Genomic DNA, 25067 nt, shown 5'->3' on the forward strand with positions numbered 1-25067 from the left:
CGAAAGTTAATCTTTGTAGACATCTTTCCTGCTCTGAAGGGATTCTTCTTTCTGTATTGATCATCCAAGGATTGTTCTTTGTCTCTGACAGTGGTTGAGCTGCTCTTCACAAACACCAGACTGACTGAGCCGAGGCTCAGAATGGAAGTAATTCCTTGAAAATGTAATGGATTCACGTTCCAGTTGATTTTTGGGTGGGTTTTCTTTGTACCTCTGCAGAACTCAGAGGACAGAAGCTGCTGCAGAAATACTTTCCTAGACCCCATCTGATTTTTGTCCTCTCTGCCCTGGCAGAGCTCAAAGAGCTCATTAAACCTCCCAGACACTCCGTTTCCAGCCCTTGCTGCCCTGTCTTTGTTCAGCATCATTTCAGCATCATGAAATTCATACTCAGGAGCTGTTACTGCTTCCTGTGAGTTCATGTGATGATTAAACTGGAGAACAGCTCATAAACCCCCTTGGTAAACCACAAAAATGCTGATCAGGTTTTAAAGGTCTGACAGAAACCCCGCCGGGTTTGTGCCCTCGCGGAGTCCCCGGTTCCTTCTGCTTCCCAAACGCTTCCTGTTGTGTCTGGGTGCCACTGAACGTCAGCTTTTACCTCTGCACAGCTTTTGGGGGCAGCTTTGGTTGGGTTGGGATGGATCTTGAGCAGCTGGAGGGAGAGGTCTGACCCAGGGAGGTCCCAGGGTGTCACTCCAGAAGTGCCAGCTGTGTTTGTGACAGATGTCACACCTGAGGCACTGGGAGGATTTTATTCAGCCCGACCCTAAAAATACTCCTGTTTTGTCTCATGGACAAAGCAAAACCTCCCCTCTCTGCTGGTTAAGATGAAGGAGGGCAGGGTTAGGTGGGATATTGGGAAGAAGTCCTTCCCTGGGAGGGTGGGGAGGCCCTGGCACAGGGTGCCCAGAGAAGCTGGGGCTGCTCCATCCCTGGGAGTGTCCCCGGCCAGGCTGGAGCACACTGGGATAGTGGAAGGTGTCCCTGAGGGTTGGAACAAGATCTTTAAGGTCCCTCCCACCCCAACTCATTTCATGTTCAATGCTCCCGTCCCATCCCCTTCTCACCTTGGGGTTGCTCCGTCCCTGCCGAGCTCCTGGCCGGGAGTCTCCGGCTCCTTCCTGGCTCCTCCAGGGGCCCTAACGAGCAGCAGGGCCCTGAGGGGGCTGGGGGACGTCAGACAGAGCCACGGGGACCTGGAGCAGCCGAGTCCACCCCATAAAGGCTCCTAATGACAGCGAGTAAATGCAGGCATCAAGCGCCCTTTAATTGGCCCTTTATTGATAGTTGGCAATTACTGACTTATTTCGATCATGAGGGGAGTCTGCAAAGGCAGAAAGGGTCCCAGTGTAAGAGGCAGCTCTGGTGCATTTATAGCATTTCAACAAAAACCTGTTTATTTAATATTTACTGCCCTTTTCTTCATTCAGAATGACTTTTATTGACAATCCTTGTGCTCTGCAAAGGAAGCAATAAAGTTTAATGTTGATATACCACTTAATTCTGCTTTTCAAGATTTGAATTGACATTACAGACAAGTTTTATTGGACATTTTATAATTGTTATTGGAGTCATGGTGGCTAGGTTGAGTGAGTGTATTTTTCCAGATTCCAACTGGCCTGGAGAATATTGCTTTGTCAGGAACCCAAAAAAAGTTGGGCTTTAAAGGAGGAGAGTGGGGTTTTTTTCCAAGTGTGAACTTATTCTTCTTGCCTGCTTCACGTTTGTAAGGAAAAAAAGGCTTAGTGAGGCTGGAAACGTCAGAGAGTAGGGGCTCAGCAGCCCAAGGGTGGATGTGTGTCCACCATGGGATTCCTGTGGGGTTGTGATCCCAGCCTGGAGTTATCCCGAGGGAGCTGCAAGCTCCACGTTGTTCCCATCCTGGATGTGCACAGGAGGTCCCTGTTGGAGTTGGGATTTGATGGTGGAATTGAGGGTGGGTTTGATGGACACCAGAGTGCTGCCAGCACCTTGATTCCCCCCTGGAGGGGCCACAGGGACCCTCTGGATGAGCCCATTCCCAGGCAGCTCCATGCAGGGCTCGCTGTTGCTGCTCCTGGCCAGGAATGGTCCCTTCTGCAGTGGCTTCCTGCCCCTCAGCTTTAGGGCTTTTGCCACGGTGTCCTTGTGAGCTCAGCTCAAACCCCACCATTTCCGTGGATCTTCTGGGCATTGCTGCCAATTGTCTCTGCCAGGAATAAATTATCCCTGGAAGTGTTCAGAAAACGTGTGGATGTGACACTTCAGGACACGGGGTAGTGGTGAATGTGGTGGTTGATGGTTGGATTTGATCATCTTAAAGAGCTTTTCCAACCTTAACAATTCTGAGATTGGCTGGTTGTTGCAGTGGAGGTGGGGTCTGGGCCTCAGAAATGCACACCTGGATCTGAAACACCCCAATGTGCAGGAGAAATCAAATCCAAAATGTGGCTGTCAGTACCTGGAAGGGGGAAGAAGAGATCTTGGAGTCCCCACGTGAGGTCTGGACTCTTATTCTTGGTTCTGTAGAAGTACCAGGGCAGAGCCTGCCCATACATCGAGGAGTTTGTGGGGTTTTAGGAGGTGGGAGGTTGGAAGTGCTGCTGGGGAAGGCAAATCCTGCAGCTCGGCAGGGGTTTCGCTGCTCCCTGGAGCTGCCTCCTCAAAACCCTGGATCTGCCTCCTAAAACCCCTGGAGCTGCCTCTAAAAGCCCTGGATCTGCATGTTTTTCACGCTGTCTAACTCACAGCTCACACCAGCAAACGTATTTCTTGGCTCCTTGGAAGCCAGGCAGTAAAATTGCACTGCTTGGCAAACGAGTTGATGAGGGGAAGCAAGAGGAAAGCCAAGAAAAAGGCAGGAAAAAGCCACCTTGCCCCTCGGAGCTGGCAGGTAGTGCTGGGTTGGAGCGAGGGAGGGAGGGGGCTGGGGTGGATTTGGCAGTGCCAGGTGGGAAGGAGCTTCAGGATGAGAAAGGTGAAATCCATAAATGAATAAATAGAATGGAAAGTCCCCGGCTGGTGCTGTTGGAAGGGCAGGGCCATTGCTTTGCTTCCCAGTCACAGCCAGAAAGGCACAATCTGGGGAGTTTGGAATGTGGGGAGAGTTTGAAGCTTTTAAATCCCTTTGGATCTGGATGGATTTGTGGAGCCTGACTCCTTCCCGTGGCCCCTGGAAGCTCCTGGCGTGTCCTACAGCCTGGAGCATCCTTGTGGCTGGAGAAGCCCCTGGATGAGCTCAGCCCCACGTCACACACCAGGACAGAATTCCCTGAAGGAGCAGGAGTGGTTGTGGAATATTTCCCCCCTCCAGATCCTGAATGTTGGCATTGCCAGTTCTTCCCTGCACCCCAGCAATCCCGGGATGGTTTTCAGCAGGATCCATCTCCAGAGCAGAGGGATGACAATGCCAGGAGCGAGGCACAATTCCAGCAGGCAGAGATAAAACCTCCACAGCCAAAACCCCTCCAAGGTTCAGAGCCCTGAGAAGGAACCACCCGAGGCAGCTCCCGGCATCCAGCCAAGGAACACGGGGACTTCAGGAGCTGGAGAGGGATGGGGGGACCCGCTGGGAGAGGGACCCTGAGGGGGAATGTGGCAGAAAGCTCCGGCTCTGTTCCCTTGGAAAACAAGCTCCCAGCACTACCCTTGCCCAGCTGGGCACTGCACCAGGGACACGCAGCCCCTGGGAGCTGGGAATGTGCAGGAGAGTGGGAGCAAAGTCATTTTCCTCCTCATTTTTTTTTCCTTCTCAGGCAGAAAACAGTTGTTGAACAGATACTTTCTGGCTTTTTTTTTTCCTCCTTGGCTTGGCCAAACCCCAGCCTCTTAAAAATTTTGATAGAAACGGACGTTTCCCTCTGGTTGATTTTATTCCCATCTCTCCAGGAAGGCAGGGGAGGCCAAGTGGGGGTTCCCCCCTCTTTTTTGGGAGGGGAGGACCGAGCCCCCTGTTGTCCCAGCGCTGCCTCTGCCATGCCACGAGATGCTGGAGGGATGAGCTGCCCCTGCAGCCGCACACACACAAATTGGATCAGGCTGCTGCGGTGCCACAGCTGCAAGAGATTGTGTTGCTGACTTTGGAGGTAGCAGAGGTCACAGCAGCAGCCTGGAGAGAGGGAACAAAAATTAAGCAGCCCCCCCTTCCCTGCAGAAAGTGTCTGAATCCAGTGTTTGTTTTCACTTGTCAGACCCGAGCTGGGGTTTGTTCTCATTGCAGGGCTGGTGTAAATCAGGGGTGTCTCCAGCAGGATTAGCGGGGTTAGGCAAGTGCCAGGCTCGTGGCAGGAGGATCAGGCCCTTCGTTAGGGCTTTAATTGTGCACCCACAGGACACAGGCACTGCTCAGGGAGGGGTTTTTCTGTATTGGTGCCCAGTTAACTGGAGGATGGAGCAGCCAGAAAATTCAGGAATTATTCTGCAGTTCACAGAATCCCAGACTGGTTTGGGGTGGAAGGGCCTTAAAGCCCATCCAGTGCCACCCTTGCCATGGGCAAGGACACCTTCCACTATCCCAGGCTGCCCCAAGCCCTGTGCAGCCTGGCCTTGGACATTTCCAGGGATCCAGGGGCAGCCACAGCTTCTCTGGGCACCCTGTGCCAGGGCCTCGCCACCCTCACAGGGAACATTTCCTTCCTGATAACCAATATAAATCTGTTTTCTTTCAGTTTAAATCCATTCCCTCTTGTTCTATCACTCCATACCCCTGTAAAAAGTCCCTTTCCTGCTTTTCTATAAATTCCTAAGGATGCTGGGGAGCATGGCCCCCAGCCCGGCAGCGCTGGCAGGGTGGGACTGGGTGGGTGTCACTGCCTGGGCTGGGCAGGGCCTCCCCTGCGAGAACAGAGGAAACTCAGCCTTCACTGAAGTCCAAACCTTGTTGATTTTGTTGTGGTTTAGAAAGAAAGAACAAACAGAGAATCCCAGGAAAGTGAACAGCAGGACACGACTGGAGGAATGGGCCCATGGAAAAGAGTTTTGCAGTTCAGTTGTTTAAAAATCTGCTTTGGACTCGGGTGAGAGATGGAAGATGCAGGGAGAGAGATTCAGAGGTTCTTTGGGAATGTTGGAGCTTTGGACTGGGATTATGGAAGTTGATCCCCAGCGCTGTGCACCCATCCTGGTCCCAGGGCGAGGGTGGCCGGGGTGTCCGTGCCCCTCACTCCCTCCTGGATCCCCCAGATCCCCTCCCTCAGCCCTGGCGCTGCTCCAGCTCAGCTTTTCTGCGCAGCAAAACAAAAGGAACGTGGAATCAAAGCAGTCACAGGGCATCTGTTACATTTAAGCCCCCTTAAATTAAATACCAAGCTCTACACCCCCCAACAAGAAACATTCTGAGTTAAGCAGGCAGAACCCAAACTATTTAATCACTCTGATATTTGATTTCACATCCAGCTTGATAGGCTCTGCTGTGCCAGACACGGGAATAGCAGCACATACCACCCCAAACCAGTAAATAACACGGCTCCCATAATGGGGTCTGGGATTAGTTAACAACAAGTTAAGTCCTTGCATTCTGCAGTAGTCAGAGGGACTGAGAAACACTTACTGGGAGCCATAGGAGTGCATTTAATTAGCTCCTGATTCAGGGCGCTGGGGGTTTTTTCTCCTCTCTTTTTTTTGAAATCATTAAATAAAGTGTCACCCCAAGCCAGTGCTGTAAACTCTATTTTGATTGTGGCTGCAATAACCCCTTTGGGCGTCATTCAGATTGTACTAAACAGTTTCTGGAGAGCACTGGTTTCTCTCAAAATAAACCCAAGTCCGGCTTTGACAAGCTCTAATGAAAAACAAATTGTTATATTACTTAGAAAAATAATTTGAAGGAAGTCTGAATTAGTTGTAAAGGTGGAAAAGGTTCAGCTACTTGAAAATAGAAATTTGGAAGGTATTTATTTTAACCATTAAGCCAGTGGCCTTGAAATACAGCCTTGTTTGTTCCAGAATGCTCCTAACGAGAGCCATGAATCATGCTGTTAATCAGTATGGGAATTTGATTAATTGGAGAGGGGACCGGCAGTGACTCCAACGGGCGGAGCCGCCTGGCAGCAGCTGAGCCTGGAGCTGGGCTCGTTTACCATCACTCATCCTGCTGGCACGCCAGGGCCTTTGGAGGCATCCCACAGCCTCGGGCTTGGGGCTTTTTAAAGTTGGGAATCAAACGTGGCTCTTCAGGACACTGTGAGCCTCGGATTCCCGTGCCTCTGCTTTTGGTTGGCTCGGAAGGGGCTGGTTTTCCATGGAGCAGGGTTTGGAGTGTCTCTGGTAACCCCATCCAGCCTGGCATGGCTGTCAGCTCACCTTTGCTACTGCTCCTGGCTTTGCTGTTAAACCTGAGAGGGAGATTTGACGCCCAGCCGTGAAATCAGATTTGCATGGGAGGCCCCCGGGGTGGGAAGCGCTGCCATGGCTGTAAAAATGCAGCAGGAAGGTTGGGATTTGTTTTCACTCCTGACCGGGGCTCTTGGCTTTGGGGCCAACAGGAGCTGCAGTGGGTTTGGCCGTGCACAAGCACGGGGTGGTTCTAGGGCCGCGTGCGTTCGCTCGTGGGGCAGCAGGGAGGGGAGGCAGGGATGAGCTCCAGCAGAGTTTCAGGTTCCTCCTGGAAGCTGCCACGTGTGCCGGGCTGGCCCAGTGCTGGTGGCCCAGTTTGGTGCCACCTCTGTGCCAGAGAGCCGCGGGGACAGGGTGGGCCACGGTGTCCCTGGGAATATTGCTGAGCACTGACTCCTTAAATTGCGAGATTTGCTTAAATGTGTGGAAACTCCCCCAATCCTGGTGTGTTGGCCACATTACAGCTTTCCAGGGGCTCTCAGCTCTCTTCTTTCTGTGCTGCTCCCTGTCTGCTCTTCCCGCTCCAGGAGCACTTTCCAGAGCCGATGGAATGACGTGGCTGACAGGGAGCCTTCCCAAGGCAAGAGCCTGAGGAGGATTCCACCTCCCTGGGCTCCGGGGCAGCTCGAGGTGGTTGGTTTTTCTCCCTGTTGGAATTTTTCACCTGATTCTCAAGCTTCCTCCGTGCTCCAGAACCTTTGCATCCTCCAGCAGAATTTCCAGGTGCTTGGGCTGGATGGGGAAAATTGATGCCGAGGATGCTGTCAGTGCAACGATCCGAGCTGGCCGGGCTGCAGGAGCTTCCAACAGCTGCATTTCCCAGATGGGATTCAGCATTCGGGCCCAGGCTGGGAGATAAAGGATGTGTTGCACGTGTGCGTGAGGGCATAAAACATTTCTGTCCGATGAGAGCCAGAGCAGCTGGAAAGCAGAGATGTTCCTGATGTCCATGACAGGATCTTCACCATGCTCTGGTACCATATTTCCTGGGATAATTATTTATTTACATTTAGGTGTAGCTGCTAACACTGAGAGAAACCATCACAATCCATTCCTGTGCCCAAGCCAGAGCACTCGCCCACTAAAACGTGTCAAATATCTTTAAATATCTTTGAATTTCTCCGGTTTCAGTGCAATGGTTTGAAGACATGGTGAAGTTCTTCCGAGTTTAATCCCATTTTCTGTCCCTTAGTCCTGATCTGGACTGGTCCCTTGGCACCTTCCCAGCTCTTGGCTCGCACCGAGCCTTTGCTGTTCGGCAGGGTGACAGTGGTGGGATTTGGGATCTGGGATCTCTCCTCCCACCAGCAAGATGACAGGACCTTTAAATAATGTTTTCTATTCCATTTCAAAAAAAAAAAAGAAGATGAAATCAGAACAGCCTAACTGGAAACAGATGGCAGATGAGGAACTTCTTTGAAAGGGAATTTTTAATACATTTATTATGAAGAAAATCAGTTATTGGTGTCAGAGATGGACGTGTGAAGACAGAATGAGCCCATGTGAGGAGTGGAAGGGGCTGGAGTGGGATGATGCCTTTGGTGTGGTGTGTGTGGAGTGAGGGGAGGATTTTGCTGCTGGTGTAGTGGCTTTCCTGGCTGAAAGGAGGCTTCTTCCCATCCCTGCTCCTTGATTTTCCCTCTGGTAGCACTGGCTGTCAGAGCAGTTTCAATTGTGCTCTTATTGTGGGTTCCTGGCATGGTTTTCTTGGAATGATTTGGGTTGGAAGGGACCTTCAAGCTCATCCAGTTCCAACCCCAACACCTTCCACCATCCCAGGTTGCTCCAAGCCCTGTCCAACCTGGCCTGGGACACTCCCAGGGAGGGAGCAGCCACAGCTTCTGTGGGCACCCTGTGCCTTCTGTCCTCCCAGGGGGTCAATTTGCAGTTACTTTAAAATTAATTTGCATATTCCAATCAGTTCTGTCCTGTCAAGTTAAATGAGTGTGTGCTTTTTGCCTGTGGGTAGTGGGGATTTGAGCCCACCTCGTGTCAGCTGGATGTGTAAAAGCATCCACAGACAGAGGTGGAAGTTTTCCCAGTCCTCCTCACACAAAGATTGGACAGCTTTAATTAAAGCCTTTTAAACAAACCCCACATAATTTCAGAGGATGGATCTTGGTGTCCGGGCTGCTCAGGGATGGAGGTGAAGATGGATTTTCTATTTTCTTGCTTCGATGAGAATAACTCTTCTGCTTGTTCTGGGTTTTAATGTTCCTGTGAAACGCTGCTGCCTCCAGAGAGGTTTTATTTTGCTTTGGAAGCGTTGGGATGAGGATGCAGCCCTGGGATGCTTTAGCCCACACGCAGTTTACACAGCTGCATCATCCCGTTCCCCAGGCTCCAGCAGGGCCGTTATCTCTTTGGTGATGCAACAGCCAGAAATTGCAGGAAACCTGTGTCACTCATTACTTTCATCTTCCTATAAAAACTGGGATTTTTGGAGCTGTGACTCAGAGATCAGTGCAGGATACTCTTGGAGCAGCTGGGGTTTGTTTGGTGCTGTGCTGGGACAGGCTCCTTCCCCTGAACATGGGATGGAGATGCTGGGCCGTGGTCAGTGGTGGTCAGTGGTCAGTGGAGAATTGTTTGCAAACCCCAATCTTGCTTTCCCTTTTCCCAGCAGATTGTGGCATCCCCATCCCTGAAGGTTTCCAAGGCCAGGCTGGACAGGGCTTGGAGCAACCTGGGCTAGTGGAAGGAGTCGCTGCCCAGGGCAGAGGGTTGGAGATGAGCTTTGAGGTCCCTTCAAACCCAAACCATTCCATGATCCCATGATTTCTGCTGGCATTGTGCAGAGGGTCCTGGATTTTTCTTGCTGCTCTAAACCCTGAGCTGAGCCCCAGATTACCTCGATGCAGGCAGGTGTCTGCAGCACGAGGTCTCACCTCTCCTGCTTTCTTCTGAGGGACTCTTGGGTTTTAATTCCATCTCTGCCAGGAGCATGGTGATGGTTTGTCCACGTTCCTGAGTAACTTCTCCCACACGTGAAACCCCCTCTGGAGTTTGGGTTAAGCTCAACAGGAACCACGTGGGTTTGGTCTGGGCTTGGTGTCCACACGTGGAGCTGTTCAGGGAGAGAAGCAGCACTTTACATTTCCACCCTGCTCCGATTAGAAAAGCCTGGAAGCAGGGAGAAATCCCAGATGGGTGCCAGTTTCGGAAAGGCTGAGGAAGCAAGTGCCCTCTTTGCAGAAATCATGGATACAAGGGGGTGCATGGAGGAAGTCTGGGAGAAAAGTGCACCAAAAGAGCAATTTGGGAACGTTTTGTCCCAAATTTTGGCCAGTGTGGCGTGGCAGTGATGGTTGGGATGGCTTGTGGATGGATTCCCCACACTTTGTGAGTGAAGAAGCAGAAAGAGACAGGAAATCGATAAAATTCTGGAGTGGTTTGGATTGGAAGGGAGCTTAAAACTCATCTTGGGCAGGGACACGCCCACTAGACCAGGTTCTACATCACGGTCACCCTGAGAGAAGCTGTCAAAATCCAGGAGCAGTACCAAACTCAGGATATTGCAGTCAACAGGAATTGCAAAATTTCCTCTGGAAAAACGAATCAGATTGCATTGACTGGATGGGTTTGGGAATGGCAGGAATGGAGGGTGGGAAAGAGACAGGGATTACTTTTATGGCATCAATAATGTCATTTATTCCATAGCCAGCCCTTGAAAAGCAGTTGTAATCCCCACACAAATCCCTCTGGAGCAACAAGGGCAAATCTGCCCATTCTCACTATCCAACACAGATCAGTCCTGCAGCCAGAAACCTCAGAGGGAGCAGAGCCAAGGTAAAAGGGTCAGGGGCTGCTGAGGGGGGCACCCTGAAACCCAGTGCATCCAAATCAGCTCCATCTCTGGGATTCCAGGGGCAGTGGGATCATGCTGGAGACGCTGCAGGGTCGATATTGCAGGGACAGTGGGGTCCTAAAGATGGAGAGGGATCGTTTTCCTGGGGTTATTTGGAAAAAAACGTGCCCACAGTTAAGAACTGGAGCTTCAAAATGTTGTGTTCCTTCCCAATTCCCCTTCTCCACCCAGGCAGGAAGGGATCAAGTCCTTGTTGGGCAGTCTCAGGTCCTGGTTGCTCTCAGTGAGAGGGCCCTTGGTGCTGCAAAATCTCTGTTGGAGTGTTTTCCTCTGGCCCCTGAAGCCCAGGGAAAGGGAGATGTTTTCATGGAAGTCTGTTCCTCAACCGTCTTGGCAGGCAAACCTGAAAGGATTGGAGTCTTTTGCCCCCAACTCCACGTTTATGGTCAGTGTGAAACCCCACCTGTGATCACCACATGCGGCCTCTGCGAGACTGCAGTAAATTAAAGCACCACGGGGAATTTTAAGGAATACATCCTCTTCCTTCTTGGAGTCAGGTTACAGCGACCTCGGAACATCTGGACACAGTGTCTCAAGGCTCCCAGAGGTTCTGCTGCATTAAAGGTTCATCTGCCTTTGTTAAATTCCCGGCCTTTTCCCTTCCTCGTTGCCTCCCCTGGATTCAGGGTTGCTCTCAGTGTTCCCGGCCATCTCCTGGTTCCCTGTGTAAAACACCCCACGGAATTTTAGTGGTGTCTTTCCACAGGCAAGCACAGATCCATAACTCCATGGCCACTTGCTGTGCTCGTGGGAGAACTCTAAAATAAAACGCACTCCTATTTTTCCAAAAGCCTAAATTCCCTCTAAGCTACTGGTTCCCAGCATCCTGAAAGACTCAATTTAGGAAAAAAAAAGCTATTCCTTAATATTCCCTAGATCTTAGGGATGTCCTTGGTGGTGTGATGCTCCTTTGCCTTGGAATTCCTTTGCCTGATCTCCAGGTTGTCCTGGCAGGGTTTGATTGAAATAAGAGGGTGGAGGTGGATCCTGCTCCCTCCAGCCACTGGGGTTTTTGGGAATCCAGAGCAAGGGAGATGCCAAAGCCATGGGTTGGCTGTGGTGGCTGGATCCATGGTGGTCCATGCGGTGGTCCCTGTTGAGAGGGTGATGTTGAACTCCAGCATCTCCTGGAAGTGACCCCATCCTTCCCCTGGGAGCAGCACATCTCCATCCCACCCCATCCCACCCCAACCCTCTCGCTGTTGTGCAGAGCTCAACGCCCAGAAGGAAAATGCAACTCCAGCTTTTTGCTTTTGTGCCTCTCAGGCCCAGACCTCAAGGTTTTAAAGACTTTCATATGTGTTTGACTTGATGTGCTCCGAGTATTCCCATCGAAGTGAACTAAGTGGATAAGACTTTGCAGGATTAAAGCCAAATGAATCCTCACCCACCATGCTGGGAAGTCTTGTTGAAGTGGGTCATTGGAGGGAAAAGAGGAGGAGGTGGTTCCGAACTTGCCCCTTTCATTTTATGCTTTTATTTATTTAAAGGATTTTTTTTTTTTCTTTTCCTAAGGCAGCTTGGGGGGAGAAAAGAAAATAAAAAGCCCCAGGCTGTGGTGTAACCACCGCAGGCAGATGTTGTCATGACTACTAAACAAGAAACCTGATTTATAAAATGAGGAAAAACAGATGAACGTGAAATAAAAGAGAAAAAAGAGAGAGGCGATCTTAAAATATTAACTCTGATGTAGAGAAAAATATAAACAGACAGGGTTAGGAAATTCCATAAGGAATATGACTTGTTTAATATTAATCATAAAGGAAAAGATTATGAGAGCTCCAAAGGGTGCCAAATGAAATACTCCACATGCAGCCACTGCTGTGATAAGAGTCCTTGTGATGGTTCTCCTGGGCTCTCCCTGCCCTTGGCCATGCTCTGGGGGACATGTCCTGCTTGGAAGGTGTTCCAGGGATGGACTTGGTGGTTCTGCTGCTTCTCCTGGTGCTTTTCCTCCCTTGCAGTAGTTTCTAACTGAGTGCAAACCCCCAGCGTGTGGCAGCCAAAATAACCTGTGCTTTTATTGACAATACGGGCAAGTTGGGAAAAGTGATTGTGTTTGGGGATGTGGAGGGATTTCTGTGCCAGGGTCGGGTCAGGAGTGGGTGTGAGGTGTCTTCAGCCAGGGGTTAAGGATCTCCCAGAGCTGAGGTGGCTGCAGATGAGTGGCTGGGTGAGGCTCAGGTGGCTCTGCTCCCGTCTCCATGGGTGCTGTGTCACACCTGCTGCTCTTCTTGTCCCTCCCTTGCCATCCTGAGCTGGGAAAGCCCGTTAGGATCTGGCACTAGAGAAGTGCCAGGTATCACAGTTCCTTCATGAACGCTCCCAGATCATTCCTTGTCCAGGGCAAGGCCGAAACTGGGAGCCCTGAGGGTCTTCAGGACCAGGAGACACCTCTGGGCTGGCTCCAGAGGAGCTCTCTGGGTCCATGCCAGTCCCCCTTGTCTCTTGGGCTGGCACCACTGGTGTTCCCTGGTGACAGTGCCCAATGTTGCCCAGGCCCAGCGAGCCCCAGCACCGTGACAGCGGCGCTGCCACCGCAAGACGCCAGAAAGGAGCAGCTCTGACCACAGCTGGGAGCGCTGGGAAATACCTCTGTGGGATCCCGGCTGGAAAATCCTGGGCAGAGCTGTAATTTGCCGCTTGGTTTCACTTCCCTCCGTGCTGTCTGGGCCACTCACGGCTCTGTCACGCCGACATTTCCAGGCCCAAATGGTGCGTTGGGAGATTAATGCCTTGTGGCACGGCCTGTGCTCCGGCAGGGAATTCTGGAACTCTGGGATTGCTGCTCCCAGCCCACATTGGCCCCGGCTCTGGCTTTGGCACTGGCCTGTAAACAGTTCAGTTTGCAGAAACCTTCAGGGTTCCTTCTCGCTGTCAGGAGAAATTAAGTTACAAAGCCAGACAGAAACTTTCTGTAACAACAAGTCCGTAGCCTGAAGGTCCAGGATGGAGATGCCCACCCAGCAGGACCTTCCAGGGCTGCAGCGCAGATTCCCCTTGCAGAATCCATCCAGGACACCTGGGCAGATCCACTCTCACCTCTCCAGGTGCCTCTGTCCTGCTCCTGATCCCATGTCCTGACCTGGCACTGGCTGTGCACACATTGCCAAAGCTGTGAGCACTGTGGGGATGGTGCAGAAGAACTGGAACAGCCAAGATTTCTGCATCTTTTCCCACCTCCCTGCATCTTTTCCCAGCTCAGCAGCCAGGGAGCATTCAGATCCCTGCCCCTTCTCATCAGTCCCTTTCCAGTGCTCCTCCAGCAGCACCAGGCAGTGCCTGGCACGTTCTGTTGCGCTGGAGTCTCATTCCCAGTCTCCGTCCCAGTGTCACTCTGGCACCTGGCTTAGAGGAGCTCATTATCCACGTTGCTGGATGAGGCTGCTGGAATCACAGGATGAGGCAATGGTGGATTTTTGCTCTTCCCCTCTGTTGACAAACCTAATTTGTGGGTGAATAATGAGTAACCTTTGAAAGTGAGCCCCGTGGCTGATGTGGATGCCCTTGGGTTTTGTGGGATGAGTCACTGTGGAGAGCAGGAACTTCCTCACGGACAGGCAGCTGCACTTCATCCTCTGCTACAGATTCCTTGGAGCTGGAAAACCTCAAGCCCTGTGCAGCATTTTTCCAGGGGAGCATCTTTCCCTGATAACAGCACAGCTGCCACTGGGTGTTTTTCAGGGCAGCGTTCCCCCTCTGGTGACAGCTCTGCCTGGAATATCCAGCCTGGAATATCCCTGTGTTTTCATTCCTCTTCCAAGGTTCCTCTCATATGTAAGCCATCAGTGCAGCAGCATGAGCAGGGATCTTGCAGCTGTGACCTTGCAAGTGGGTGGCATTTTCTGCTTCCTCTCCAGCATCCTCCGGGATCGACAGCTCATGTGATCCCATCTGCCACGGGCCAAATCCGGGCTGGGAAAAGGAGGATGAGGCTACCAGGAAATACCCGCTGCACTCTTATGGCTGGGATCTTCAAAGCTCCCAGGAGGAGCCATGGGGTGGTGCAGGTGGCTGCAGCCACCCTGGCCCCTGAAGATCCAACAGACACCAGGCTGTGGTGATCAGACCCCGAAGTTTAATGCCTCACTCTGTAGTCAGGGTGAGAGCCCATAATCCCCCAGTTCCGCAGTTTACATAGTTGGTACGATAGGTTCGTGTTTTCCCCTCCCTGTTTTATGTATAAGTTTGTTAATATTAATTTCCCTGAAGTTAATATGTATTAATTCTAGAAAGTTCTGTAGTACTCGACACCCCATTGATTCCCTCCCTAAATCCCTCCTGTGTGTTGTTCCCATTGGTTCCCTTGCCCTCAACCCCACCTCCTGTCACGTATCCCATTTGCTGTATCCCTTTTCCCCGCCTTTCCTCTCCCCGCTATAAAATCCCTGGACACCCTCGGCTCCTCGGCTCTCTGTTTGCCTCCAGGATTTCACCTCAGTGAGCCTTCTGTGTGGAACTCACACGGAGGAGCGTTCCCTCTCTCTCTCTCCCTTCTCCATCTCTGCCGGTGTGCCTTCCCACCCTATTCGGGGAGGGCTCCCTCGGGTGAGGAGCGCACCCCGTCTGTTTGTCCGTCTGTCTGTCTGCGCTTCTGTGTGTCTGTGTGTGTCACCGTAGTGCAGTCGGGTTGTGGCTGCACCTCCAGGCTCTCCTTGAGCCAGCACGCTCAACCTGACAGAGCCAGGCTCCTTAGGCAGCCCTGAAATCCTAATTTGCCGTTTGTGCAGGCGGCAACCTGGGAGATAAACAGCTCCAAGTTTATTACATCCCATCCCTTTGGAGCACCTGGTCTTCCTCTGCAGAGCTAAAAGGAGGATTTGGGTTTCTTTTGGCTTCTGTTCCTGTCTAGTGCTGAACAGACTCCATCAATCCCTGTATTGGAGGTTTATTTCAGATTCCTAGAAGTAAATAAATCCATATAAATAAAAGTTCCCCCCAGCAGGGCTGGAGCAATGAGCATCCCCATCTCTGGGGTTCCACATGATCTTCCCTGCCTCCATCCCAGCATCATTTTGTCCCATGTAGAACCAGCTGCTTAGAGAAGGCAAAAGCTGAAAAAACTTTTTTTTTTTTTTTTTGTAATCATTTCATAATTTACACCTCGCTCCCATTGTAACTGGAATTATGAGTAAGGCTGAAAAGAAACTGCTGCAGATGGCAGCATAAAAATGTGATTTTTAACACATTTTCTGTTTTCTTAAGCATCTCTGGTTTTGCCCAGGGTACATTTCATTTGCTGTTTATTTAGTCCCCACCTCTGACAGCTCAGGGATTGCTAAGCTGCCATCTGGGATGGAAGGAAAATGGGAAAATGCCCTTTTTATCCCTCTTTTTCTTCTTTTAACTTGGAAAATTTAACAAGGGCTCGATGTCCAGTGGGTGGGCATTTTGTAATTTAAATGTGCCAGTGGGCTGGGTGGTTACAGCCTGGAGTGGGACTTGGAATCCTGGAATGGTTTGGGCTGGAAGGGACCTTAAAGCCCATCCAGTGCCACCCCTGCCCTGGGCAGGGACACCTTCCACTGTCCCAGGCTGCTCCAAGCCCCGTCCAACCTGGCCTTGGACACTTCCAGGCATCCAGGAGCAACCACAGCTTCACTGGGAATCTCTGCCAGGGTGTTACCAAAGACCTCAATGATCCTCGTGGGTCTCTCCCAGCTCATGATTCTCTGACATATTTATTTTAAGTTTTAAGCCATTTTCCATCAGGGTTGAGGGAAGGATTTGGGACAGAGCCGATGTCTTGCTGCAAAGGCCCTTCACCGAGGCATGGTGGCTGTTCTGCCCTTGCTTCACATTTCTCCTCTTTTTTTTTTTTAGCATTTCCATAAAATTTTTACATCCAGTCCTTCACTGTTTTTTATCCTCCAGGCTTTTGCAGCCTGGCTTTATTGAAATCAAATGCTGCCCAGCCCCAGACACAGCACCGGGCTGGGTTTTCCTGGTGTGTTTTCACACCACAACTGTTTCCCATTTCTCCCAGGCTCTCAGGAGCCCACGGGCTCAGGGATCAGGGATCAGCTCCGTGTGTTCCCCATGAACGTGCTCTTGGTTTGCTGGAAAAATCCAGGTCATCCCAGAGCTGGAAATGCACCCAGCCTTGGCTTCCAGTGACACCGAGTAGCCAACCCAAGTTAAATATTTCACTGCAGATGTTGCTGAGAGCTTAAAGTTACCCAAAATTATGGATTTAACGAGGCAAGGACAGGAGCTGCAGAAAGATCCAAATCAGGGAAGCCATCAGTGTTTTCCAGCCTGGTGTCAGGCTGATCAGATGTGACATCCTTGACTTTTTCCTTGCCTTTTCCCTGTGCCTGCGGATGTGGTCGTGTCCTTTCCTTTTAGCTTGAAAAGGCAGAGATGGGTTTGAATCCGTGTTGGGCTTGAATTTGGGGAGCAGAGTCCCAGTGCAGCTGTTGCAGAAGTCTCCACAACTGGTGAAACCAAAACCTTGGATCTGAATTGTTTTGGAAGGGGGTTGTGACACAGATCCTGTTTCTCTGTGCCAGGGCTGTCTGAGATTGGCCATACTCAGCACTCCCATCAATATTTATTCCCGAGAACATTGTTTTCCCCATATTCTGTCTTTAATACCAATTTCATCCAAATTTTACCAAGACCTGGATTAGTGAAAATGTTTGCTATCAGAATAGATTTTTGTTCTGATGTGTTCTCCTTCTCTCCTTCCCCAAAAAAATTTGGTTTGCTCTGATTTTGGCAATTGTTAAATACATCTAAATATTGCAGAAAAAGTGATTTTCAAAGGAGCCTGCAGTGCCTGGATGGGGAAAGGGAATGGAAGCATTTTTGCCAGAAGTGTTTTAGCATTCTTTCAATCAAGGAATATAAACAGTTCCATGTGACTTTGGGCTGATCCAGGATTTGAGAGCAGGGTTTAATTCACATCATTTCTCACAGAGGGAATTTTGAACCCACACATCTCCTGGTGAAGAATGTCCTAATTAGTAGGGAGAAGGATATTCTGGACGAATATTCACTTTCTAGTCTTGATGATGTTCCACTTCATTATTGATCACTCAGTAATCATCCAGCGTTAATTACAGGGGAGTTCTGTGTAACTGAGTTATTGATTGGTGCCTATTGACAGCCCATTCCAGGCTGTAATTAAACCTCAAACCAGGATTATTTCTACACAGCTGAAAAGTGCTTTTCCTGAATCCTTCTTTTCCTGTGTATTGGTATTAGGGGATAATCCCGGCTCTGCAGCACAAATGGCAAATGAAAATGGTGTTTGTGGTTTGACTAAGTCCAGAGTTGGTCCTTGCGGTGTCTGGGTCCTGCTGAAGCCGGTGGGAAAGGCCCCATGGAGTTGAGGGCTGGTTCCAGCCTCCAAAATCTGCGTGCCTGGAACCTTTTGGGAAGGACCGAGGTGCTGGGAATGCCTGGGGTGGAATTCCTCATCCTGGCCACCGTGTAGAACTAGAGGGCCCTCATTTCACCACTTGAGTAAGTGACCGTCTGCTTTTTGCTTTGGTTTGCACGTGGTTGGAAATTAGGGAGGAATTTCTCTATGGAAAGGGCTGTCCAGGGTGGAATCCCCATTCCTGGAGGGATTTCAAAGCCATGTGGATGTGGCACTTGGGGACATGGGTTAGTGGTGGCCTCGGCTATGGTGGGGGAACGGTCTTGATCTCAAAGGGCTTCTCCAACCTAAACAATTCCATGATTCCAAGTAACACCCACCTCAGGGTAGGTCACAGGGACAAGCCCCCAGCCCCTCTTGGCAGCCACGTGGTTTCCCACAGGGATGGTCTCTGCCATGGATGTGCCCTGGCTGTTCCCAAGGCGCTGCATCCCAGCTCCACTGGGATTTGTCTGCATCCCCTTCCAGAGGCACATCCAGCCAACAGCACAACCTCCCCCGTGTAACTGTTTGGGGGTTTGACAGTTTTATAACCTTAAATTTGCACCTTCTGGAAAACGGTGACAGTTAATGATTCATTGCCGTGGTGGAATTTTTCTTATGATGTCTTAATAGCCGAGCATGGAGCAGAGCTCAGCAGAGAGGGAAAATAAAAACCTGGAGCAAAAAGCTCCCAGAACAACTTGAATAGGCAGGAATTGCCCAGTCCTGCCAGTGCCATCCAAAATATTTATGATTATTTTTTAAAGCTGTTTCCTGGGTGTCCAGCTCCAGTTGGAAACTGGTTTGAAAGGAAGCTGTGAAAAAAATGTCCGTGGGTGCATCCCTCACTTTTCAAGAAGGAAGTTGATTTTGGTATCACAAACCATCTGCTGGTTTTAACCAAAACAGGCAAAAATTAATCAAAACTTCATACTTTGGAAAGACCTAAAGCTGTGCTGACAAAAAAACCACCCATAATTCAATCACTTTTTAGAGTCAGATCAGTGCTTTCAGTTTCTTTGCCATCATTTTGCCCTATCCCTGGAAGTGCTGGATGGAGCTTGGAGTAACCTGGTCTAATGGAAGGTGTCCCATGAAGCAGAATGGTCTCCAGGCATCCTGGGCAAAGTGCTCAGAGCTGAGCCTGGTCCATTGTATATTTTGATGAATCCACGACTTCTGATTGGAAAAAACCCTTCCCAAGCTGCTCTCCCTGTGGAGGAGGCAGATGGAGGGCAGAGCATGAGGTCCCTCTGGAGCTCGTGGGGCTCTTTCCAACATCCCCACGTGGAGACACCACCGGAGCAGAGCCCTTCTGCTGGACTTCAGCTCTGCACGTGCCATAAAAGTGCTTTTAACGGGCAGCACGGAGCTGGTTAGCGGAACACTTGGAGCATTAATGGATGCAGGGACTTTTTAAGGAGCTGTTGGACTTCACGGCTGGAATGAGCTCATCGGAACAAGCGCTGCCCTCGCGCCGACTGAAGGAACCCAGGCCTGCTCCGAGGTGTCCTGGGCTGCAGTGTATTCTGTTACCATCCTCAGGAGCTGTTGAAATCAGGTGGGGCAGTGTTTCCTTGCCTCCTCCCCCCAGACTATCTTTCTGTTAATGGCCCATCATTGTCCTGCCGCCTGACTCAGAGATAACTCCCTCCGGACTATCTTCTGTTAATGAGCCTAATCAACACTTGGCCTCATGACTCATTACCCCATTGTGAGATGCTCCACCCAGAAGGAGGAACCAAGCATCCCATCGGGGATATAATCTGGGACTCTGAACACCAGAGACGCCCTTTCCACTGGATTTCCAGAGGCCAGGAGCTACACAGCCACCACTGGACTTTCTGAGGAAGAGCAGACCCCTTTTCTACAGGATCACCGCTTCAGAGGACTGCAGCCACCATTCTACCAGACTGCTACCACCACCCTGCCTAACAGGGACTCAGGTTGTATTTTGACTCTGTCAGTTTGAACCAGTGTTTTCTTTTACATTTTTTTCCTTTTCTTTAATTTCCATTAAATTGTTATTCTGACTTGGTGCCTCCCACTGGTTTGTTTTCAAACCAGTACACGAGGGAACAACGCACAGCAGCTTTTCCAGTGCTCCCATCCTGGGGATGGATCCCGAGGCGTTTTTCCAACAGCTCCTGTGGAGCTCTATGCTGGTTGTAGGACGTCAGCATTCCTTGCTGTGTGCCAGAGGGAGCAGGGTCCTGCTGGGATGCCGGGAAGGGCTGCAGTACCCTGGTTGTAACAACCTGACTTGCACTTGGAAAAAATTCCTCTCTGGGAGGGTAGGGAGGCCCTGGCACAGGGTGCCCTGAGAAGCTGGGGCTGCCCCTGGATCCCTGGGAGCGTCCAGGGCCAGGCTGGATGGGGCTTGAAGCAGCCTGGGATAATGGAAGGTGTCCCTGGCAGAGGGGTGAAACTGGGTGAGCTTTAAAGTCCCTCCAACCCAAACCATTCCATGATTCTGTAATTTTGGGTTGAGGTCCTCTCCATTCTGCTTTTCCCATGTTTGTACAAAATTCTATGGTGCCTTTTATCAGGTTTACCTCTTCCTCCTGATGGCCATGAAAGGTGTGGTGGTGACCTGCCAAGACTTCTTCCAAAGGTCAAGGTTTGGGTTGGCACCTTGTGGGTGGGACCTGCGTGCAGGGCCAGGCTGGGTTTGCAGCTGGAATTCGTTCTGGGTTATCCCTGCACGAGCTCAAAAGCTGAGGGTCTGTAGGGAGGGTCTCCCTGTCTCATTTGTCACCTTCTTTCCATGTGGTGACATGTTCTCCATGGAGAAACTATCCAAAACTTGGAGGACTCTCAGGCTTGCCTTCCTGCCCTTTGTCAGCATCCTCATGGAATGGTTTAGGTTGGGAAAGGCCTCTCAAACCATCAGTTCCAACCATTCCTGGCACAGCCAAGGCCAGCACTGACCCATGTCCCCAGGTGCCACATCCACACAGCTTTGAAATCCCTCCAGGGCTGGAGGGATTCCAGGAAGGAATTCTTCCCTAATATCCAATCTAAACCAACTAAGAGGCCTGCCACTAAAATTTTTGGAGGAAACTGGAATAAAATCAGGAAGAAATGATCTGAAATTGCTCCTCTGATGCTGAAAAGCTCGTTGGGATTCACTGCTCTGTGGAAATGCTTTTTCGCCTTCAGTAAAAAATCCTTAAGATGCTGGAAGATTTTTGCCATGGATTGTCTTCATGGCAACTTCCCCCTTTAAGGAAGGAAGGGTTGGAAAGATGTTGATAATTCAGAGCAGAGTAGCAGGGAATTCTTGCCTTCTGTAAAATGATTCTTTCATTTCCGAGTGGTCCAACACTTCCCTAACCAGTCCTGGGGCAGTTCTTGGCCTGTCCTGCGTTAATGTGGAATTGTTGCCTCCAGCAAGGAGTCAACGGATCAACCAGCACCAAGAGGGATTTTCCATAACAAAGATGCAGTGCAGGATAAAAGTGTCAAAGTCAGGAATTCCGAGCCACATCCGGGCTCGGCAGGAGCAGGACAGGAGGAGCCTGGTTGTGTTTCAGACCCAAAGCGAGCGACTGATCCTCAGTTCACACACAGAACGTGGGTAATGAAGTTAAAGGGATAAAATTTCCCAAAACAGGAATATTTGCTGCAATGTCTTGGGATCAGTGATGAAATAAGTTTAACTTCTCTGGCACTGGATTTGTCTCTCATCCCAACCCCAATCCTGTGGGTTTTAGAAGGGGAGTGTGCACTGAGCCTGTCTGTCCATTCTTCTCCTGACTTCCTGTCTGTGGAATCAGAGGAGCTCTGAGGTTGGAAAAGCTCTCCAGGATCATCAAATCCAAGCTGTGCCCAATCCCCACCTTGTCCCCAGCCCAGAGCGCCGAGTGCCACGTCCAGGTATTCCTTGGACACCTCCAGCAATGGGATTCCAGCAGCTCCCTGGGCATTCCAAATGCCTGTCAGCCCTTTCCATGAAGGAATTCTCCCTGAGAAGAAAGGAGGAGGCCAGGAGGTCCTGACCTGGAGGGCAGGGGGAGTGCTGAAGTGTGAGATTTGGGGATAGATGTGTGTATAAATACATACATACATATATAAAACCATAATCACTCCGCTTTCACTCCGTTGCTTCTCTTTAACATTTTTTCCATTGAAAATCTGGAAGCAGTACTTATCCCTAGAAATGCTCGGCAGTCAAATCCCATAATCTGTGGGAACTCAGGTAGGTGGCTCATATAGCAACAAATTAAAAACCAGTTGGGAAGGAGACAAGTTTGGATCAAACCCAAATGTGGGGTGTGGGACAGCAATGGAGAGGATTTGGGTCCCTCTTGCTTTTAGACCTGGGATTTAGGCCTGGAATTGCAAAAACCTGACAGTGCAATTTGTAATGGGTCAAAGCCTGACCCAGACCAAGGACAGGTTTTAGTGAAGATTGTGCATTTCTGTGTTGGTTGATTCCTCAGTAGGAACTGACCCGCTCCCTTTTCTCCTGGTGCTTCCAAAAGCTCTCTGAATTTCTCTGGGATTCACAAAACGATCTCCTGTCTAAATCAGAGCAAGTGCACAGAGGTGATTATTTTCCTGTGTGTTTTTCTGCACTGAACAGCAGAGATTAAATCCTCATGCAAGTATCCAATTAAGGAGTTAACAAGAAATTAAATTCATAATGGGGGGAAATGAAATATTCTTGTTGCTGCTATTTAACGAGAATTTTTTTATCTGTGCCTATGATAAATTTTTGGGGAAAACTGCACAAATGAGTATTTTCCTAGGAACAGCTTAACAAATAGACTCTACTTTGACTTTCAGACTCTACTTTGGGGCAGCAGGAAGGACTGGATGGTTCTTGAGGTCTCCTTTTTCCATTAAATGATTTATAGTCCTTCCACACATCCCAATTTTGGCTTTTCTGTGCCAATGGCTTGGTATCAGGAAGCCCCAGCGAGGTGATCCTGTCCCCGTGCTAAAGACAAGCTCCAGGTAGCCCTCGCCTGTGTTTAAGAGTTTCCAGCTTGTTTTTGTCCCTCCTGGACAAATATCCAGCCTGTGCCATGGAATATGAGCTTCCTCTGCCTACTGGATGTTTGTAACAATCTGGGATTTCAAAAAAAAAACCGAACCCCAGCCAAACAAAGAAGCCCAACCCGTAAAAAAGTTACGGCTGGAGGTGCCCGTTTTCTGACAGAGGGGTTTGGTAACGGGGCAGGGGACAGAAATGTGAGGAATAATTGGTTTTGGGCCTAGAACCAGGAAAACTACTTTTCCAAATTAATCCAGCGAGAGCCATGAATCCACTGTATTTCATATCACACTTCATAAAACTCCAGTCATAATCCATAAAAGTGACATTATTAGATTAAAACCCTCAGTTCCTCCTAGAAGGAGCTCGCTCATTAGACATGCTGTAGTTTTATAACCTCAAAGTTCCTCCCCAATTACCATGATTAATACTGGGCTTTAATAAAAAATTTCTCCCCATCACCACAGGGGTTGATCCCATCTGGTTGGTGTAATTGGGAATTCCAATATTGTCCAGCAAGGGAAAGACACTTGGGGAACACAAATCAAGGCTGAGGATGGGAGCAGCAGAGGATGGATGAGGATGGAGGTCTGGAGATCCAGCTGGGTTTTGATGGTGGTTGGAGCATGGAAGAGCCAAGGTGATGTGGGCCAAAGGCTGGAATTGCTGTGGGAAGCATGGATGAATTCTCCTTCCTCGTGCAGCCGATGGGAAGGAGCAGGGAAGCTCCCCGCGCTCTGCCAACAGGGATCTGCCCTGGGAAATCATCCAAAATTAAACATCCCACCCAGAACTAGCACAGCTCCACGCTGCCAGGGGCAGCAGCACATGGAAGCTCCAGAGGTTTCCCATGGGAAAGGCAGGATTTGGGGAAATACGTGCTGCGTGCCAAGGTTTGGATGGCAGTGGATCCCTAAATCCTGGGAGAGGCTGCGCTCACAGGATCAGCGCTGTGGGAGACACGGGGGTTCAGCTTCACCCTGGGTGCCATGGACACATCAGTCCCTCTGCTCTGCTCTGGTGACTCTCACCTGGAGCACTGCCACCAGCATGAGGACGTGGAGCTGCTGGAATGAATCCAGAGGAGACCATGGAGATGCTCCCAGGGCTGGAGCCCCTCTGCTCTGGAGCCAGGCTGGGAGAGCTGGGGGTGTTCACCTGGAGAACAGAAGGCTCCAGGGAGAGCTCAGAGCCCCTTGCAGTGCCTAAAGGGGCTCCAGGAGAGCTGGAGAGGAACTGGGGACAAGGGATGGAGGAACAGGACACAGGGAATGGCTTCCCACTGCCGGAGGACAGGGATGGATGGGATATTGGGAAGAAATTGTTCCCTGGGAGGGTGGGGAGACCCTGGCACAGGGTGCCCAGAGAAGCTGGGGCTGCCCCTGGATCCCTGGTAGTGTCCAAGGCCAGGCTGGATGGGGCTTGGAGCAGCCTGGGATAGTGGAAAGTGTTGGGGTTGGAACTGGCTGAGTTTAAGGTCCCTTCTCACCCAAACCATTCCATGAGGATGAAATAACATAAAACTCGCTCTAAAAGCCACTTGCTGGGACACCACCCCTCAGCATGTTTGAAAAATCCCATTTTTTGGCTTTGAAGCAGGAATTCCTTTGAGGTTTGTCCTTGCAGATCCGAGGGGTGCATGGTCTCATCAACCCTCTGTGAGCAGGAGCTGGCGCGGGCTCCGAGCCTCAGCCAGAAGCGCTGAAATTAAAAACGTGTCGGCGCCGTGATTCCTCCACAGCCCAGAAAACGCCAAACTCATGTTATTTTTGAATCCCCTGATTTTTCAGGGCTGCTGGAAATAAGATCTCCTGTTCTGACTTCCAAGCACTAAAGAGAGGTGAATCACTCCTGAAAAACCCTCCCGTGGACCACCCAGGGGCTCCTGCAGAGCTGGGAACCAGAAGTGGCAAAGAGCAGAAGGATTTTCTTGACACAACTGCAACTGCACGAGGCAAAATCACCTCGGAACAGGAGCAGAGTTCCCCAAGTGAGAGGTGTGATAATGAATCCAGGCTGATTAATACGCATCGAGCTGAATCACATTCAGGTCAAAGGGTGAGCCCCAAACCTTGAGTGTAACACGTTCCCTTCCAGGACCCAACATCTGTCTGGAATTCAGATAGAAATAGCTTTTTTTTTCCCCCCTCATAATTATCCAACTCAGCATAAATTATTATTTTTTTAACTAAATAATAGTTTGGATTTTTGTTCCTTGCTGTGATTGGTCAGAGCTCTCCTTTTTTTAACGATCTGTGACTTTCTGGAGAGTCCTGCTGGGGTTTTAAAACTTGTAACTTGCAAATCACCATGTCAAGAACCATGGTGCCAGTCATATAAAATATGAAATCACACGTTCTTAACATTTATTTGTTGTCATTTTTAATGAGAAAACATGGGGTTTTTTAACAGAACACTGGCTGAAAGTCCTCAGACTGAAATTGTCCCTGTGCTGTTGATGTTCATACCGTGGAGTGGTATTTTGGGAGACCACATGCAAGATACTCTCCTAA

At 50.2% G+C, this 25067-nt stretch overlaps 1 protein-coding gene across 2 annotated transcripts in view; it reads left to right on the forward strand.

The window, feature by feature from the left end:
• Window positions 1-25067, forward strand: part of LMF1 (lipase maturation factor 1) — a 151076-nt gene that overhangs the window by 104623 nt on the left and 21386 nt on the right. The window lies entirely within an intron of this gene.

This window comes from Corvus cornix, chromosome 14 (assembly GCF_000738735.6).
Source record: "Corvus cornix cornix isolate S_Up_H32 chromosome 14, ASM73873v5, whole genome shotgun sequence".
In the NCBI taxonomy this organism is placed as follows: domain Eukaryota; kingdom Metazoa; phylum Chordata; class Aves; order Passeriformes; family Corvidae; genus Corvus; species Corvus cornix.